This window comes from Eulemur rufifrons, chromosome 29 (genome assembly GCF_041146395.1).
Source record: "Eulemur rufifrons isolate Redbay chromosome 29, OSU_ERuf_1, whole genome shotgun sequence".
Taxonomy (NCBI): Eukaryota; Metazoa; Chordata; class Mammalia; order Primates; family Lemuridae; genus Eulemur; species Eulemur rufifrons.
Window position 1 is genome coordinate 94065954 of NC_091011.1, and position 17225 is coordinate 94083178.

General features: G+C 43.2%; 1 protein-coding gene across 3 annotated transcripts in view; it reads left to right on the forward strand.

The window, feature by feature from the left end:
- Positions 1–16741: 16741 nt before the first annotated feature.
- Positions 16742–17225, forward strand: part of CUL1 (cullin 1) — a 95530-nt gene continuing 95046 nt past the window's right edge. Inside the window, exon 1 of one of the 3 annotated variants that reach the window (XM_069461408.1) lies at positions 16742–16918. The gene's annotated coding sequence lies outside the window, so the exon portion shown is untranslated. Of the gene's footprint in view, positions 16919–17016; positions 17134–17225 lie in introns of those variants that run through there. The other 2 variants (XM_069461407.1, XM_069461409.1) reach the window with 2 other exon arrangements.

Consider the following 17225-nt stretch of genomic DNA (forward strand, 5'->3'; position numbering starts at 1 on the left):
GATGGAAATTTGGTCCCTTAAATAGGCTGCGTCTGTCATGGTACCTGCTGGCGTCATTTCTTCCCATTGCATATTGAATCACATACATTTTTGTCTATGGGCTCCTCTAGCCACACTTTAAATTATACCTAAATTTAATTTTAATTCCAAACACAATCTCTCAGAGAATCAAATAAAAACAAGTAATTAGAAGTTTGCAAGTTTCAGATGCGACAATAATATGGAGGAACAGAAAAGTGGTGTAAATGTGGAATTTAAGAAAGATTATGACAAACTCACAAATGTTGCTGAATCTCCCCTCTTCTACGCCCCCCTTGGGGGAAACACTGTATTTTTAAACCACAAATTGCCCTGACATCCCAAGGACTTATAAGCTGTGATTTTGCATAGCTGACTTTCCAAAACAGTTCTGAATGACTATGCCTTTAAGAATCAAAACTTTAAAATCATCATCATACTCATGTGAATACTTTCTGAAACGTATATTATATTAGGTTTATAAATATATTTCAATCCACTTCCTAATGACTTGCAGTCTTCCTTACAAACGTGTTCCTTGAGCTGCATTGCTGTAACAGATAGCACAGTGAGACAAAAATAAGTCTTGCTCATTTCCATTCAGTACCACAAACATTTGTTTGTTTGCCCTCTTTGTGCCAGACATGATGCTGGGTTCTAAGAATAGAGATGAATGAGCCCCGGGCTCTGTGTCTAGGCCACTCACACTCACCAAGGGAACCCGAGAGCACCGGAAATGGGCAGTGAGGGGTTGCAGATGACTGGCCTTGCCAAGTTAGCAAGAACGAGATCATGAGGGACTTTGGACTTGACCCTGAAGTGTTTTACACAGGGGAATAACCTGATCAGATTCAAAGGATCCACCTAAGGGCAGCATGAAGAATGAACAGAGCAGAGGCAAGTCCTGAGGCGATGACGTGAGCATGGAGAAGGCCATTCTGGTTCAAACAAGAAAGGATGCCAACCTGAGCTAAGGCAGAAGCAGGCTTAGGAGGCAGAACTGACAGGATCTGTGTCCATCTGAATGGTGGAATAAAGAAGAAGGAAGAATCTGGAATCATTTCTGCTGCTCTTACTAGGGCAACGAGGTAGATGACGCCATTAGCCAAAACGGGAAATTCAGAAAGGAAGGGCTTGGCAGGAAGGGCACCGAGTTTGGTTTCATTCATTTATTCAACAGTATTGATTGGCCACCTGCCATGTGCCAGTCACTGGGAAGAGACACGATCCCTGACCTCCTGCAGCTTACAGAGAGAATTAACTAAGTAATCACAGAACTGTATGTGTAAATGCCAGCTGTGGTGATCGTGTGAAAGAGGGACAAGGTGCCATGAGAGTGTATCATGAGTGAATTTACCTCCTCGGGGGCATCCAGGGAGCTTGCTGAGCAATGAGTGTCAGAGCAGAGATGGGAAGGATGAGGAGGAGTCAGCTAGTTAGCCACGTGATGGAGGGAGGAAAGACATTCACAGAGGAAACAGAATGTCCAAGGGCTCTGCAGTGGGAGTGTGGTATTTTCAGGGAACTCAAAGAAAACCAGTGTGGCTGGAGCAGGGAGGGCAGGAGATAAAACTGGAGAAGTGGACAGATGCCAGACCGCAGAAGGCCTCGGGAGCAGGCCTGACAGGGAGCCCATCTGCACCGACAAGGCCACGCTGTTGTTAAGATGTTACATTCTTCCGACCAGTTGATGAATAGCTGCTGCACTGAGCTTCCCTGGAGTTGCTCCCGCTACTGTGCCCACCCCTCAATAATCCAGCTGCCTGATCCCCCTTTTGGACTTCCCCAAGACGGAGCAACCCAAAGAGTAATATCTGGCATGACTTGAGGCGGGAGTGGGGATTTTTAAAATGCTGCCCCAAGATGCTGGCACCTGTTCTACAGGTCTTTACCTGTGCAATATTGGTTGTTAACTATCTTGACAAGAATAACGAGACACCTTTGAAGTAGGTGACATGATCAGAGACATGTTTGGAAAACACCACTCCAACTGTGGGATGAAGAACAGACGAGGGGCCAAAGTGAAGGCAGATGGACCAGTCAGTAGACTGTCGCTCATCCTGGCTCCTATTAGGGTGGTGACTGCGGCAGAGAGGGAAAGAAATAAGCAAATTCAAGAGATACTTAGAGAAGAAATCCCAATTAAAATCCCAGCAGGCTTCCTTAGAGAAATTGGCAAGCTGATTCTAAAATTTACAAGGAAATTTTTTTACAAGTCTAGAACAGCCAAAGTGACCTAAAAGAAAAAAAAGTCGAAGGACGTAACACTGCCTGATTGCGAGTCTTGCTGTAAAGGCACAGCAATCAAGATGGCGCCCTACTGGCATAAGGATAAACATGCTACCGCAAACCAACTTGTTTCATTACTTTCCTGTTTGAATTGTTCATTGCTAGTGTACAGGAATACAACTGATTTTCAAGGGTTGGTTTTGTTTTTATCCTGCAACTTGGTTGAATTCATTATTAGCTCTAAAAGTCTTTTTGTGGATTTCATAGGGTTTCTACACATAAGATCGCATCACTTTGTAATAGAGATAGTTTTACTTCTTCACTGCCAATCTGGATATCTTTTATTTCTTTTTCTTGCCCAATTCCTCTGGCTAGAATTCCATTACTACCCTGAAAAAAGTGGAAAAAGCAGACATCCTTATCTTATTCCTGACCTTGGCAGAAAGCTTTCCATTTTTAACCATTGACTATGATATTAGCTGTGGGGTTTTTTATATACGGCCTTTACATTGAGGAAGTTCGCAGCAATTTCCAGTTTATTGGGTGTTCTTATCTTAAAAAGCTATGGACTTTGTCAAATGCTTCTTCTGCATCAATTGAGGTGACCATGTGTTTTTTCCCCTTCATTCTATTAATGTGGTATATTACCTTCACTGATTTTTGTATATTGAACAACCCTCGTATTCCTGGGATAAATCCCATTGACCAATTGATTTTTGACAAAGGTCTCGAGGTAATTCAATGGGAAAGGGTAACTGTTCAAAGACAGTGCTTGACAAGTTGGATACACATATGGAATAAAAATGAACCTGGATCCTACTCTCATACCATAATCAAAAATTATCAAAATGAATATTCAAAATAAATCACAGACCTAAATGTAAGAGCTAAAACCATAAAACTTCTTGAATAAAGCATTGGAGAAAATCTTTGTGACCTTGAGTGAAGCAACAATTTCATAAACAGAATAAAAAGAATCACAAACAATAATTTTTAAAAAGGATAAATAGACACTTCAGAAGACAGTTTGGCAGTTTCTTACACAATTAAACATACTCTTACCATATGATCCAGCACTCATGCTCCCAAGTGTTTACCCATATGAGCTTCATACTTAGGTCACACAAAAACCTGCACGTGGATGTTTATAGCAGCATTATTCATAATTGCCCAAACTTGGAAGCAACCAAGACGTCCTTCAGTAGGTGAATGGATAAATACACTGTGGCAAACCCAGACAATGGAATATTATTCAGTGCTAAAAAGAAATGAGCTGTCAAGCCATGAAAAGACATGGAGGAGACTTAAATGCATATTATAAATACTGACTGAAAGAAGCCAATCTGAAAAGGCTACATACATACTGTATGATTCCAACTATACAACATTCTGGAAAAGGCAAAATTATGGAGACAGTAAAAAGATCAGTGGTTGCCAAGGGCTGGAGCAGGGGATGGGGGGAGGGAGGGATGAATAGGCAGAGCACAGACAATTTTTAGGGTAATGAAACTATTCTATGCAGTATTATAGTGGTAGATACATGTCATTATACACCTGTCCAAACCCATAGAGTGCACAATGTCAGGAGTGAGCCCTAGTGTAAGCTATGGCCTTCGGTGATTATGCTGAGTAACGTGGCCCATCAGTTGTAACAAATGTATCACTCTGGTGGAGAATGCTGATAGCAGGACAGCTCATGCCTGTGTTGGGGGGCAAGGAGTATGGGGGAACTCTGTACTTCCTGCTCAATTTTGCTGTGAACCTAAAACTGTTCTAAAAAATGAAATCTATTAATATTAAACAATAATAATAATAATAGAGGCTCTGTGTAAAAAAAAGTTCAGGCCATGCAAGACTATCAAAAGTAAACGGAACTTCTCCTGCCCACTCCTGCCCCAGATGGTCTCCAGAGAGAACCTATGTTTGCGGTGTTGCAGCCTGTTCTCCCAAGCCTGTTACTGAGAAACCAGTCATGGCCACAGTGCACAGAGCTTAGTTTCTTGTAAAAATGCTCTTGTACCACGTGCATTGCTCTGCAACTTGCTTTTCTTTCTGCACTTTGGACATCTCTCCTGTACCACCCACCTCCTCTTGCTCAGTCTTTTGAATCTCTGTCCAGGGGGTTCCATGCCTAAGGGAGGGTTCTGAGACCCCTGCCCAGGTTCATATTCCAGCCGTGTGGTGTTGAAGGCTGAACCTGCTCAGTCCCTCATCTCTAGGAACAGGGTAGATACAACAATTAGTGGTGGGGTTTGGTAGCAAATTTCAGCTTTTCTCTCCTACAAATAATACTAGTATGTGTGCATTGCTGTAGGAGTATTTTGATTAAATAAATTCATTAAAACAAAAAAATGATAAATTGAACTACACTTTTTTCTCTTCAAATATTTTTTTAACAATGAAATACAAGTTGTAGACTCAGAGAAAATATTCACAAAACATATAGTATCTGATACTTGTATCCAGAATATATAAAGATCTCTTAGAACTCAATAACAAAAAGACAAACTAATTTTTTTAAATGGGCAAGAGATTTGGACACCTGCCCTCAGAAGATATACAAATGGCAAATAAGCAGATGAAAAGATGCTCAGAGTCATCTGTCATTAGGGAAATGCTATCCAAAACCACAGTGAGCTACCACTACACAACTACTAGGATGGCTGAAATTTAAAAGATTGACCGTACCAAGTATTGGTGAGAATGTGGAGCAACTGGAACTCCCACATATTGCTCGTGGGAATGCAGAATGGTGCAGCTACTTTGGAAAACAGCTTGGCAGTTTCGATACTCTTACCATAAGACCCAGCAATGCCACTCCTAAAATTTGCTCAAGAGAAATGAAAATATGTGTCCACACAAAGACTTGTGTATGGCTTTATTCATAATGGCCACAGACTGAAAACAACCCAAATGTTGAATAACTGGTGAATAGATAAGCAAAGTATGATATATCTCTACAATGGAATACGACTCAGCAATAAAAAGAAATGAACTGACACATGCAATAGCATGGATTTCAAAAGCATTATGCCAACTAAAAGAAGCCAAACACAGAAGACTACATATGTATGATTGTGTTTATTTGAAATTCTAAAGTGCTAGTGGTTGCCAGGAGCACCTGCAGGGGGGTTGACTTTGTTTTTAAGACGAGATACATTTGCGCGTGTTTACAGAAAGGCAGAAACAACAGGTGGCCAAAGGTTGACCATAGAGAATGGAGAAAGGGACGTGGGATGAAAAGGAAGGAGAGTCAGGCCCAGCTGAGGGACCATCCTCGGACAGGAAGCGATATGCGTCTTCCTTTGCAGCGGGGCCGGCCGAGAGCCTGTTCTCCCCAGGAAGGGGGAGACCAGCTACTGAGAGAAGAGTGGCAGGAGAGGACGCATGCTTTGAGAAGAGTGGAAAGTCTGGAAATGCCACCCTGGAGAAGGGAAACTAGAGTGGCCCAAAGACATTCAGGTGGAGCAGGTGACAACGGTGCCCCACCAGGCCCCACATCCCCGAGATGCTTCACCGCTTCCGTGTTCGCAGCCTCCCGTGCGTGCTCGTTCCCCGCAGCCTGCACCCGCCCCTGGTAGCCCAAGGGCTGCCCCGCGAGAGGGGCCGGTCGCCTGGAAAACCAGAAGTGTGTGGGTGACAGGAGTCCCCACAGGCAGGAGCAGACAGTGAAGGTCGTGACAGACAGAAAAAGGTGAGACTTGGAGTTCTAATAATCCTTAATATTGATTAGGAGTGTGAGCTCTGGAAGCAAACTGCTCGGACCTAAATCCTGGCTCTAACATTGACCCTGGCAAACTGGATGACTGTTATTTGATGTTGGGCAAGACATTTAACCACTCCCAGCCTTTTCTCACCTGAAAAATTGGGATAATCTTTCATTGTGGTAAAATATACATATCTTTCTATCTTTCTTCCTTCCTTCCTTCTTTCTTTCATTTTTTTTTTATATTCTTTGACATTTGATCACCAGTTTCTAGAAATTACTCACTGAGATCTGATTGACATCATGCTTTTCTTACGATAGTTATTCTATATACAAATATTTTGGCCAAAAATACATTTAATTTGACCCTGTTTTTTTTACATGCCCATATCCTTAACTATTTCATCTATCTAAACAGCTAGAAATCTTAATTAAATCATATGAACACAGCAGTGTTTCGTCTATATAGTTCCATTATATTTAACTTCCTTTTCCTTGTCTTTAAAATAAAGAATCATTATTTTACCTGCTATTGGGAGTGTATCTGTTAAGGGCTTTTTTGAGGGGAGGCAGTCATTTTAGACAGATGTTGCCTGGGCACAGCATTATGCCAGGGTAATGGCCTCACGGCATGATTTCAGAAGCTCCACTGTTCCAAATGTTTGGAAGGTACTCAGCAGGCATCAGTATTTCATTCCATAATTTGTCTCACGGTTAAATGAAACTGATTATTCTTTATTTGGAACATACCACTGGACAGAACACTTCATATGTGTTATCCCATTCGATCAGCCCATCAAAACTGCAAAGTAAGATCATCGTGATCATTCTCCTTTGAAGGCTCAATGGATAAAGTGACTTGACCAAGACGGCCCTTGCCTTGTTGAATACCACTCAACTAGTAAATAGTAGAGATCAGACGTAAACTCTGGGCTTTATATTCCAAAGTCCTAGATCTTTCCACTGTAACAGAATGACTTAAATCCTACCAATATGAATTACAGCTCTCAGAGGTGTGCCTTGGAGCATAGCTGCACAGATGGAGGAGGGAGAGTCATTATCACAGGGACTCTAACAGACAAGTGTCGTGGCTAACCAAGTGTGCAGTCAGTCTGGGTCCAACCAGAAGGCAGAAACCACATGGTGGGTTAAACAGGGAAGTCAAATATAAAGAATTATTCATTATGATAAACAAGTAACTGTAAGGTAGACGCCAACTCTTTTGGTAACCTAGGGTGAGGAAGAGTATCCAAGGAAGGACAAACTAGGAAGGCGTTCAGATCTCACTGGAGAAGGTATGGCCCACTGGAGCAGAGAATTTCACTGCTTGGCCAGGCTGTAGCTAGTCTGGAGTTGCCGGGCAAGCAATAAGCCACCGTCCAGAGTGCGGGCAAAAAAGCGGGACAGTGGGAATCAACAACCAGCAGTGTGGGTATATAGAGATAGTCTGGGTGGCAGCAGGACAGGAGGTTGTGGGGGTACAAGCTGTAGGGGTGTCGGGGGAGGCAGAGCTTGCAGACGTAGCTGCTGCTGAGTGTGTGATTCTCTTGCATGGACAAAAGGCCTTCAGAGTGTGCAGGACAGGTAAGGCCCTGGTTTCTGTGTCAAGAAGCCAAGGAAATTTTAATCACCAAGCTGAGGCTACAAGGACACTCTCAAAATTTTAAGAATTAATTCAGCAACAATTCACTTCACATTTACATTTATAAGGCCCTTATTATTGACTCTTTTGGTAAAAAAAAATTTTTTTTTTGAGACAGAGTCTCGCTCTGTTGCCCTGGCTAGAGTGCCGTGGCATCAGCCTAGCTCACAGCAACCTCAAACTCTGGTGCTTAAGCAATCCTTCTACCTCTGCCTCCCGAGTAGCTGGGACTACAGGCATGCACCACCATACCCGGCTAATTTTTCTATATATATTTTTAGCTGTCCATATAATTTCTTTCTATTTTTAGTAGTGACAGGGTCTCACTCTTGCTCAGGCTGGTCTCGAACTCCTGAGCTCAAACAATCCTCCCACCTCGGCCTCCAGAGTGCTAGGATTACAGGCGTGAGCCACTGTGTCCGGTCGATAAAAACTTATTGAACACCTACTATGTGGCCGGCACTGAGTTAGATGCTACTATTTGCAAGGCAATATACCAAAGACACTATAGCCAGGCATGATGGCTCACGCCTATAATCCCAACACTTTGGGAGGCCGAGGCAGAAGGATTGCTTGAGGCCAGGAGTTCGAGATCAGCCAAATAAATGAGACCCCATCTTTACCAAAAAACAAAACTTAAAGGCACTATAAAAAATAAGACATATCTGGCCCTCAAGGCACCTAGAAGAGACATATAGATCAGTGGAACAGAATAGAGAACCCAGAAATATTAATGGAAGCCTACTAACATGTTCCACTATTTTTTTGACAAAGTTACAAAAAGAATCTAATGGAGGAAGGATAGTTTTTTTCAGCAAAGGTTGCTAGAGGAATTAAATATCCATAGGCAAAAAAAAAAACAACGAACCTCAATCTAAACTTCACACCTCATACAAAAAGTGGCTTGCCCAAGGTCGCACAGTTACTTAGTGACAAGAGCAGGGATTAAAAAAAAGAAAAACTCAAAATGGATCCCATAGTTAAATGTAAACATAAAATGTAAAATGTTTAGGGAAAAAAAAACATAGCAGAAAATCATCGGGACCTAGGGCAAGGTGAAGAGTTCTCAGACTAGACAAAAAAAAAAAAAAAAAAAACCTCACGATGCATAAAAGAAAAAAATGATGAATTAGACATTGTCAAAACTAAAACCTTTCACTTTGCAAAAGACCGTATAAGGGCCGGGCGCGGTGGCTCACGCCTGTAATCCTAGCTCTCTGGGAGGCCGAGGTGGGCGGATCGTTTGAGCTCAGGAGTTCGAGACCAGCCTGAGCAAGAGCGAGACCCCATCTCTACTAAAAATAGAAAGAATTATATGGACAGCTAAAAATATATATATAGAAAAAATTAGCCGGGCATGGTGGTGCATGCCTGTAGTCCCAGCTACTCGGGAGGCTGAGACAGGAGGATTGCTTGAGCCCAGGAGTTTGAGGTTGCTGTGAGCTAGGCTGACGCCACGGCACTCACTCTAGCCCGTGCAACAGAGTGAGACTCTGTCTCAAAAAAAAAAAAAAAAAAAAAAAAGACCGTATAAGGAGAATGAGGTGATGAGGAGCCTAGAGTCTAGCACAGTAGAAATATTAATACAAACGAGACACCAAGTCTATCATAGAGGTCCGAGCAAACTACCACGAACGCACAGGAGAAGGAGGTTCATTTCAGCCCAGGGGCTCTACCAGTCTGACGAGGTGAGAACTGAACTAGGATTTGGAGGACAAGTGGGATTGCAACAGACAGACTCAAGAGTGAGAAGAGCCTCCAAGGGAGAATTGCAGCAGCCATAAGGAAGGTTCATACGGTGCCAGCCCAGTGCAATCAAGGTACGTGGGAGGGCAGGGTGGGAAGTGAGCCTGGAAAGGTGGTTGGGGACAAAGTGAGGGAACGTAGTCGTGCTCCCAAGTAGCTTGCAGGTAGAAAATGATAAATGTAATATCAAGGTGCAGATAACTGTGGCAGGTGTGAACTCTGGGCTTTCAGGAGAATGGCATGATTTGGCCAGGGGGCTGTCCTGGAAGATGCCCATCTGCTCCCTGTGGCAGAGCCCAGGGCAGCAGGAGAGAGGAGGCTGGGCTGCCTCCTGTCCTCGCTTTCCCGCCTCTGCCACTGTCTAAGGCACAAGCTGGCATACTTGAGGCAGACTGAGTCTGTCTTTTTCCCGTGAGAGTCTCTTCCTTGCATCTTCCCACAGTCTTTCTCAGACTGAGGGCAGAGCTGGAACCAGCTCACCTGTAGCACAATCACAAAGGGATCGTATCCCGTTCTGTGCAAGGTAAGAGCCACCCTTACTTCCCGTGGCTGAGCTACAGTGTAGCTTTTTAACTGCAGGGAAGAAAAAAAGTAGGTCAGTTAGCAAGTGGTTTATGAAGTGTTTGCTCAAGAAACACACCTCAGTAAATGCTTGACTCTATTTTCAAAACTGTGCGTACCCCAGGATGAAAAAAATCACTTTATTTTGACCATTAGAGTTTTAAATCCAGTCTTTACATGTCCTCACCTTATTCTATCAGGAAAACTTAAGTGTCCTAAGTGTCTGTGGCTCAAAGCAAATTTTATTCCATTGCCAGTTTCTTCCAAGTGGTCTTGCTGTTACCTTCAGAATGTAAGTCCTCTTGCACTGTCCAAGTAGCATGTCCTAATTTAAAGGCAATTAAGTCAGCAGTCTTTTAACAACTAGGGACTAGACTGGTGGATATATACCCAGTTATAATCTTTTAGTAACAGGTTAGAGATGTGGGAAGGAAAGAGACAGGGAAAAATACAAGAAAATGTCATTGACAAGGGAATGAAAAGATGGACCAGCTTCCCAACTGGGAGGAAAATTTGAGCATTTCTCTTGGATATTTAGTTGACAATTTCCCACCTATCTGGTATCTCTTGCTATCCTACCAAGTTATGCAAGGGAAATATTTGTAATTCTTGTTCTTATCATGGTATTTCTCCCTTGATTAACTGTTTAGCTCACAGAAACAGACTTGAAGGCTGATGGCATCCTAAGAGAAGTTAAAAACCTGTTGATGACCTTGCTGCTTGCTGCTGAGATAGAGCAGGGGTTGATTGCACTGACTATGTTCCTGGGACATTATCAGCAAAAATAATATGTAGCTCTTGTTGCACAATGAGAGTTTGGTTTCTGAACTTACTCTGTCAGCAGAACTAGCCAGGAGATATTAATCCAGATTCCAACTCTGAATTAAACACATGTTCTTAAAAAATGATCAGAGACATGATGCAAATTCTAATGGGTCTCTTCATTTGCCATCCTATAGAAAAATTAATTGGGATAAAAATAACTTTTTCCATAAAATGGCAGTAAAATATCTTTTGGGGTCATTTGTTAATTGAGGACTCCAGACTACAGGCTCCTTTAGCTTTATTTTTCTGTCCCCAAAGTGAATATTGAATCAAAAGCAACTGACCTTATAGACCAAGAAAACCAAGCTCTAAAGTCATTGAAATTTCCTAAATTCTCTGTGCACATTCTTTAAATAGTATATAGCTGTCCTTTAAAAATATGTCACATAAACAAATGGTGTTGATGGGCTATAAAGTTTTTCCTGGCACGAACGTAATATGACCTGGAAAACACACTTCATCATTCATGACTAGAATGTTCTCTCCAGTTTATGCCAATAAAAACTTGGAATAATCCAAGATACACTTTACAAATATTACGTGAGTGCATGCACACAAGAATAGTGGCTCAAAAACTTAAACCCCATTTTTGGCAATTGAAAAAGAAAGTTCAGGGTGAGGGGGAGTTTGTCAGAGGTCTTTTGCCCAGTGTTTATTTAAAAAACACCAGGACACAGTGAGCATAAAGAAGTTGAGGAAACTTCGGAAAGAAAATCAGAGACCTGGGGGATGATTAAGATTTCTTGAGGAAATAAAAGGAAGGGGGACATTCCTGATCAAGGAGACTACCTGGAGTACCCAAACTGCCTGGGAAGCATCTATCAGGCATCAAGGAAGAGACACAGCCAGAATGGAAACTGGGAAGAGAGACTCAGGTCTCACTCTAAAGATTACTATTGTTCAGGTTTGTGAAATCATTGAAAGTTTTTGGTAAAAGAGCTATATAACAGTGATAATCATCTACTAATGCTTACTATGTGTCAAATATCCAACAACATGAAACACTATCATTTATTTCTTAAAATCATCCTGTGACATGTATTCTATTCCCATTTTATAGGTGAGGAAACTGAGGCACACACAGGTGAAACAACTTGCCCAAGGTCAAACAGCTAGTAAGCAGTAGAGCCAAGGTATAAACCTGAGTGGTCTAGCTCCACAGCCCATGCTATCTTGCTTCGTGAGAAAGTCATTAACGTATTCTAGAAAGGTCGTTCCATGGCTGTGCAGAGGATGAATTAGAGGAGAGCCCAGAGGCAAGGAGACCAGCCAGGAGGCCATTGCAGCAGTCCAAAGGCAAGCTGATACAGGTCTGAGCTTGATCGGATTTCATAAACAAATGATGTGGAGGGGGAAGGGAGGGTAGAATAAAAAACAACTGAGGCTGCTAACTTGAATGAGTGGGTGGACGGTGATGCCAATATCTGACACGGAAAACAAAGGAGAAAGTATATGATGGGTCAGGGGAGGAAGAAGGAATGGTGGTCTTTGTTGGAGGCCATGTGGTTTGAAATATGAGGGACATTCAAGGAAAGGGGTCTGTTAAGCAGCTAGAAAATGAGACCTGGAGTGTGGGAGAGCCAGGCTGAAGACAGAATGGAGGTGGATACTCTGGAAGGTAGTGAAACTTCAGCTGCAGCTCTGCCCACCTGCATGAGGTCTTCCAACACCTGGCAGGAGCCCTCAAGCTATGTTCACGCAGTCATATTTTTTTTGAAAAAAATTCAAACGTAGGTTATTTTAGCTGCAATTAAGACCATTACCTCTTTCCAACCCAACTTCCTCTCCCTCACTCTTCCCCTCAGGTCAGGTGGCTCTGGAGTGCTCCAGACATTTGCGGGGTGGGCTGAGGGGGAAGATGAGTTAGAAATACAACAGTCTGGCCCGGGCACGGTGGCTCACACCTGTAATACCGGCACTCTGGGAGGCCGAGGCGGGAGGATCGCTTGAGGTCAGGAGTTCAAGACCAGCTTGAGTAAGAGTGAGACCCCCATTTCTACAATTTCTACAAAAAACGGAAAAAATTAGGGCATGGTGGTGTGTGCCTGTGGTTCTAGCTACTCGGGAGGCTGAGGCAGGAAGATCGCTTGAACCCAGGAGTTTGAGGTTGCAGTGAGCTACGATGATGCCACTAAACTCCAGTCTGACCAACAGAACAAGACCCTATATCAGAAAAAAAAAAAAAAAAGGCCTTTGTGTCTTTGTTGGATAAGCAATTTATAAGAGTTGAGAAGGTGGGGTCTACCAATCCTGTGTTCCCCATTCAGTTTGTGACTTTGGTAAGAAAATTTCTGCTTCATATTTTATATCTAGTTACCTGTAAATATCATTAAAATCTTGTTTATTTGGTATGTAACAGACCAAAATGAGCTATGAAATTTTTTCTAATGAATTAAAGTAGGAGATTTAAAAACGTGCCTCTTCAAAAAGCATTTATGGCTCTTTGTCTGAAGTGGAAGAAATCATGATATTATTTCATCTCTTTCCTGCTTTCTTTGAATACTAACCTGGCTGAATTATTCTGTGTAGTTACAGCATATGTGTAGCTATGTTTCTAAGCGGAATTAATTTTTCAAAATATCATGAATAATGTATAGTCCATGATTTGGATTAAATACATTTAACTGAAAAATCTGATTTACTTGGCTCCTCTTAAAATAATTACACTATTTCAAAACAAGTAAGATTTACTAGAATATATCATAATGCTTAATACCAGAAGTCTTAAGGTCATGACATTCGAAACTTTAATAAGAGAAGGAGTGGGAGTGGTTCATTAAATCTGTGGTTTCCAAACTCAGGTCACTAGACTGGCCCTGGGTAATTATGAGTCATTATCATCATCATCATCATCGGTAATACTTATTATTTCATTTACTACAACACCATATGAGATACTATTATTATCTCCATTTCACAGATGAAGAAACTGAGGCACAGAGAGGTTAATTAACTTGCTCAAAGTTACCCAGATAATAAATAGTAAAGCCAGGATATAAACCCTGGCAGTTTCAAATTCTCTCCTGCTCCTTCCTACCCAATTTTGATTCAGTAGATCTGGAAGGGGGCCTCTGGAATTACTGGTTAAGTCCCCAGGTGATTCTAAGCAAAGTCCAGTTTGGGAACCATCCCATTAAATCAATTTCCTTGCACTCAATGGCTAGTTTCTAAACTGTCTTAGGAATAACAGTTCACATGGCCAGTCAAGTGACACAGTGCCCTTTCATTTGAGTAATAAGCAAAAATGCTTTCAATCTGGTTCAGTGTTCTTCAGGCACAATGCAAGGGGGCTGGTGAACTTTAGGAAATGGTCTCTGATCCCAAGGCAAAGATCATGCCGTTTAAAGGCACGTGTGAGAAGTCGGCAATCTGAGAGAGATCACGAAAGCCTGTGTAGAAGGTGCAAGGTGGGCTTCCTGGGAGGGGATATGAGCTGGATCTTGAAAAGTAAGCATGATCTGGTGGTGTAGGAAAGGAGGGAACCCTATCTATTAAGGGAACAAATAGAAGCAAACATTCAGAAATGGTAATTCAAAGCTGCCATTCGTGGGCCAGTGAGTAGAACCAACAGGATTGGATGGAGCTGAGTGTTCTTTTGGGGAAGTGGCTGGACATGGAATTTGGAAAAGTGAGTTAGGACAAGATATGGCAAACCCTAAGTGCTAGGTCCGAGTTTGGACTAATCCCTATAAACAGTAAGGAACCATCAAAATTTGAAGGACAAAGATATAATGAATGATGAAGGTTATCAGTTTAGAAGGAACAAATTGCTGTCAGTCACTACATGGTGAAAGGACAGAGAAAAGACCAGAAAAACCAGGAAAACCATTTAATATAGAAGGTTAAAGGACCAATCTAGGTGTGGGAAAATACCTTGTTAAAGTAGTGGACATACACGGACTTGGGAGTCACTGCATTAGATTAAGTCACTGACCAAGCTGAGTGATTTCATGCAAATCACCTAGTATCTCTGAGGCTTAGGTTTTTTCCATTGGAAAACGGGAGTGATGATGATAATGCTGTCCCCACAGGCTATCCCAAAATGGACAAAAGATTTCTCTACGATGGTGACATTTCTGGGATACAAGGTGAATGGGGCAGGATTTTGAGTTTGTCTCCACACCTGTATGGTGTGGAAAACGCGAGATTAAGGCAAGTAATAGAGAAGTCAGTGGGCCTCCACTTTGTGGATGATGAGGAAAGGGAGGGAACCAACACTTGGTGGGTGTTCCAGGAATTATGCCGGAGTTTAAAGGAATTACTCTTCGCCACACTTTAGGAGGTAGGTATTTTTACCTTCAATGAACAGTTCACTTAACTAGAGCAAAAGATAATAATTTGAGTCTGAATATAAACCATGCTCTGCCTAAATCTAAAACTTGGGCTTTTCCAACTAGTATATCATGTTGTTTTAGACGTGTAAAGTTTTATTTTATTGGTTTTTGTCTAATCTAGTCTTTTGGGACTATTTTGAATTTTGATGATTGTGCGGACAGGTGGAGAGTAAAGAACACGAGGGAGTTAAGAACCAGGAATGGAGGCAGTGAGAAGTGGGAGGGTAGCGCAGGTGGATTACATACTTCCATTAAGGAAAAGCAGGGAGAGTTGACCCACGCAGCTCTTATGTTCAGCTGTGAGAAGTCACAGAACAGGTGAGCATGTTGAATGAAGACACTGAAGAAGACAGCATAAGGAATATGGAGGTAAGTTGTTGTCTGAGGAACCCACGCATTCCAGTAAGAGGAAGAAATTAGGATTTTATTTATTTATTTATTTATTTTTATTTCAGCATATTATGGGGGTACAAAAGTTTAGGTTACATATATTTCCCTTGCGGCCCCCCCCAATTTAGGATATTTTTAAAAAGCCATATATGTACAGTGGAAGGCATGGCCCATAGGAACAAACCTTCCATTTTTACCTCCAACCTTACCATGTTCCCACAAAAAAGTTGATAAATACGTCCAAGTTTTCTTTTGACTAGGTTATTCAAATAGGATATAAACCATATATAAGTAGGATATAAACCAAGAATTTTTCACCTCCCCCGCCTTGCACAAATTTAAGAATTATATATTTTGGTGACAAGTATATACAAACACAATACTTCTAGAGATACTTAACAAATGTTGACCAAAAAAACCACATTTCAATAGGAGGGACTACATACACCAGTGGGATCTTCCCTCCGAGAGTGGACTCTGGGGTGGCCCTGTGCTCTGGCAGAGCATTTCTGCCCCAAGTGGTAATAGAATCTTGTGTTTTAGTTTGGAGAAAACAGGAAGTCACATTCATCACATCTTTTGCCCAGATGACAAGATAATTTGAAATCCCTCCCTTGCTTGTGCATGGAATCAGCCACTGTCTGTTGTGAGCCATGGTGTTAAACAGCCAGCTCTTGCCAGGTGTGGGGACACTTGCCCCCTTTCTCCAGCCTCTGTCACCTCAGAAGTGGGTGGCTATTTGCGCTGCCAAAATTTGTATTTAATTTCAGTATTCCAAATACCCAATTTTGACAATTTCAAATGAATGAGATGACTTCAGACTACACATGAAAACCATACTTTTTCATAGTCACACCTCATGCCATCTTAGAAGTAATCAAACCCTTCTATTCTTGATTTGTCCTTTCAAAGGCAAGGGTAAAAAGTGAATCTTTGCCAATATTTGCCAAACTTGAGTTGATTAAAGGGTTTGAAGAGGGAAGCCTAGTTTGGTTTTATTTTAGAAATGATTTAAAATCAGGAAGACGTGCAGATAAGCTCAGGCTTTCAGGAGCTGATTCCTAAGGCCTGCAGGGTAAAGGGGGTCGAGACTCGACTACAGTTTCTCTGATGTCTGAGCGGATTTTCGGGTCCACCTGCCCGTCTCTGACTTTGGGTTCCTCTCCCAGTCCCGGGAGGCCGGAGTTGGGTGCAGCTGTGTTCCATGCAGCTCAGGGGGGTGTGTGCGCGCAGGGGAGGGGCAGGGGGAGGTGTGAGCCCCTCTCCTCGGGTGCTTCGGGCAGTTTCTCCAGAAGCTGGCGTCCCCAACCTAAGAAGGTCAGCCCTGCCCGCGAGGTCCGAAGTGGCGGGAACGGGTCTTCAGAGGCGGCCCCGAAGCAAGAGAGGCTGTAAAACCCGGCGGAGGATCCGGTGCGCCGGGCCGGGGATGACTCGGGGGTTTAGGGGTCGGGGGCCGTGGGCCTGCAGGTAGAAATGCCCCACGCGAGCGGCGGCCTCGGCCACTTAGGGGGCGACCCCCAGGGCCGTGGGCCACGGCTGGAGGGAGGTTTCCGGGCCCCTCCCGTGCCTCGGTCTTGCGGGGCGATGGCGGCGACGGTTTCCCGGCTCCCCCGCCCCGGACGCCGATGGCGGTGCGTTCCGGCCCTCCCCCAACAGCTTCTCCCCCGCGGTCGCCGGAGCCGGTGAGGCCGGGAGGGCGGGGAGCCGCGGAGGGAAGGCGAGAGGGCGGAGGTTGCGTGGTGCAGGCGGCGGCGGCGGGAGGAGGGCCGGGCGG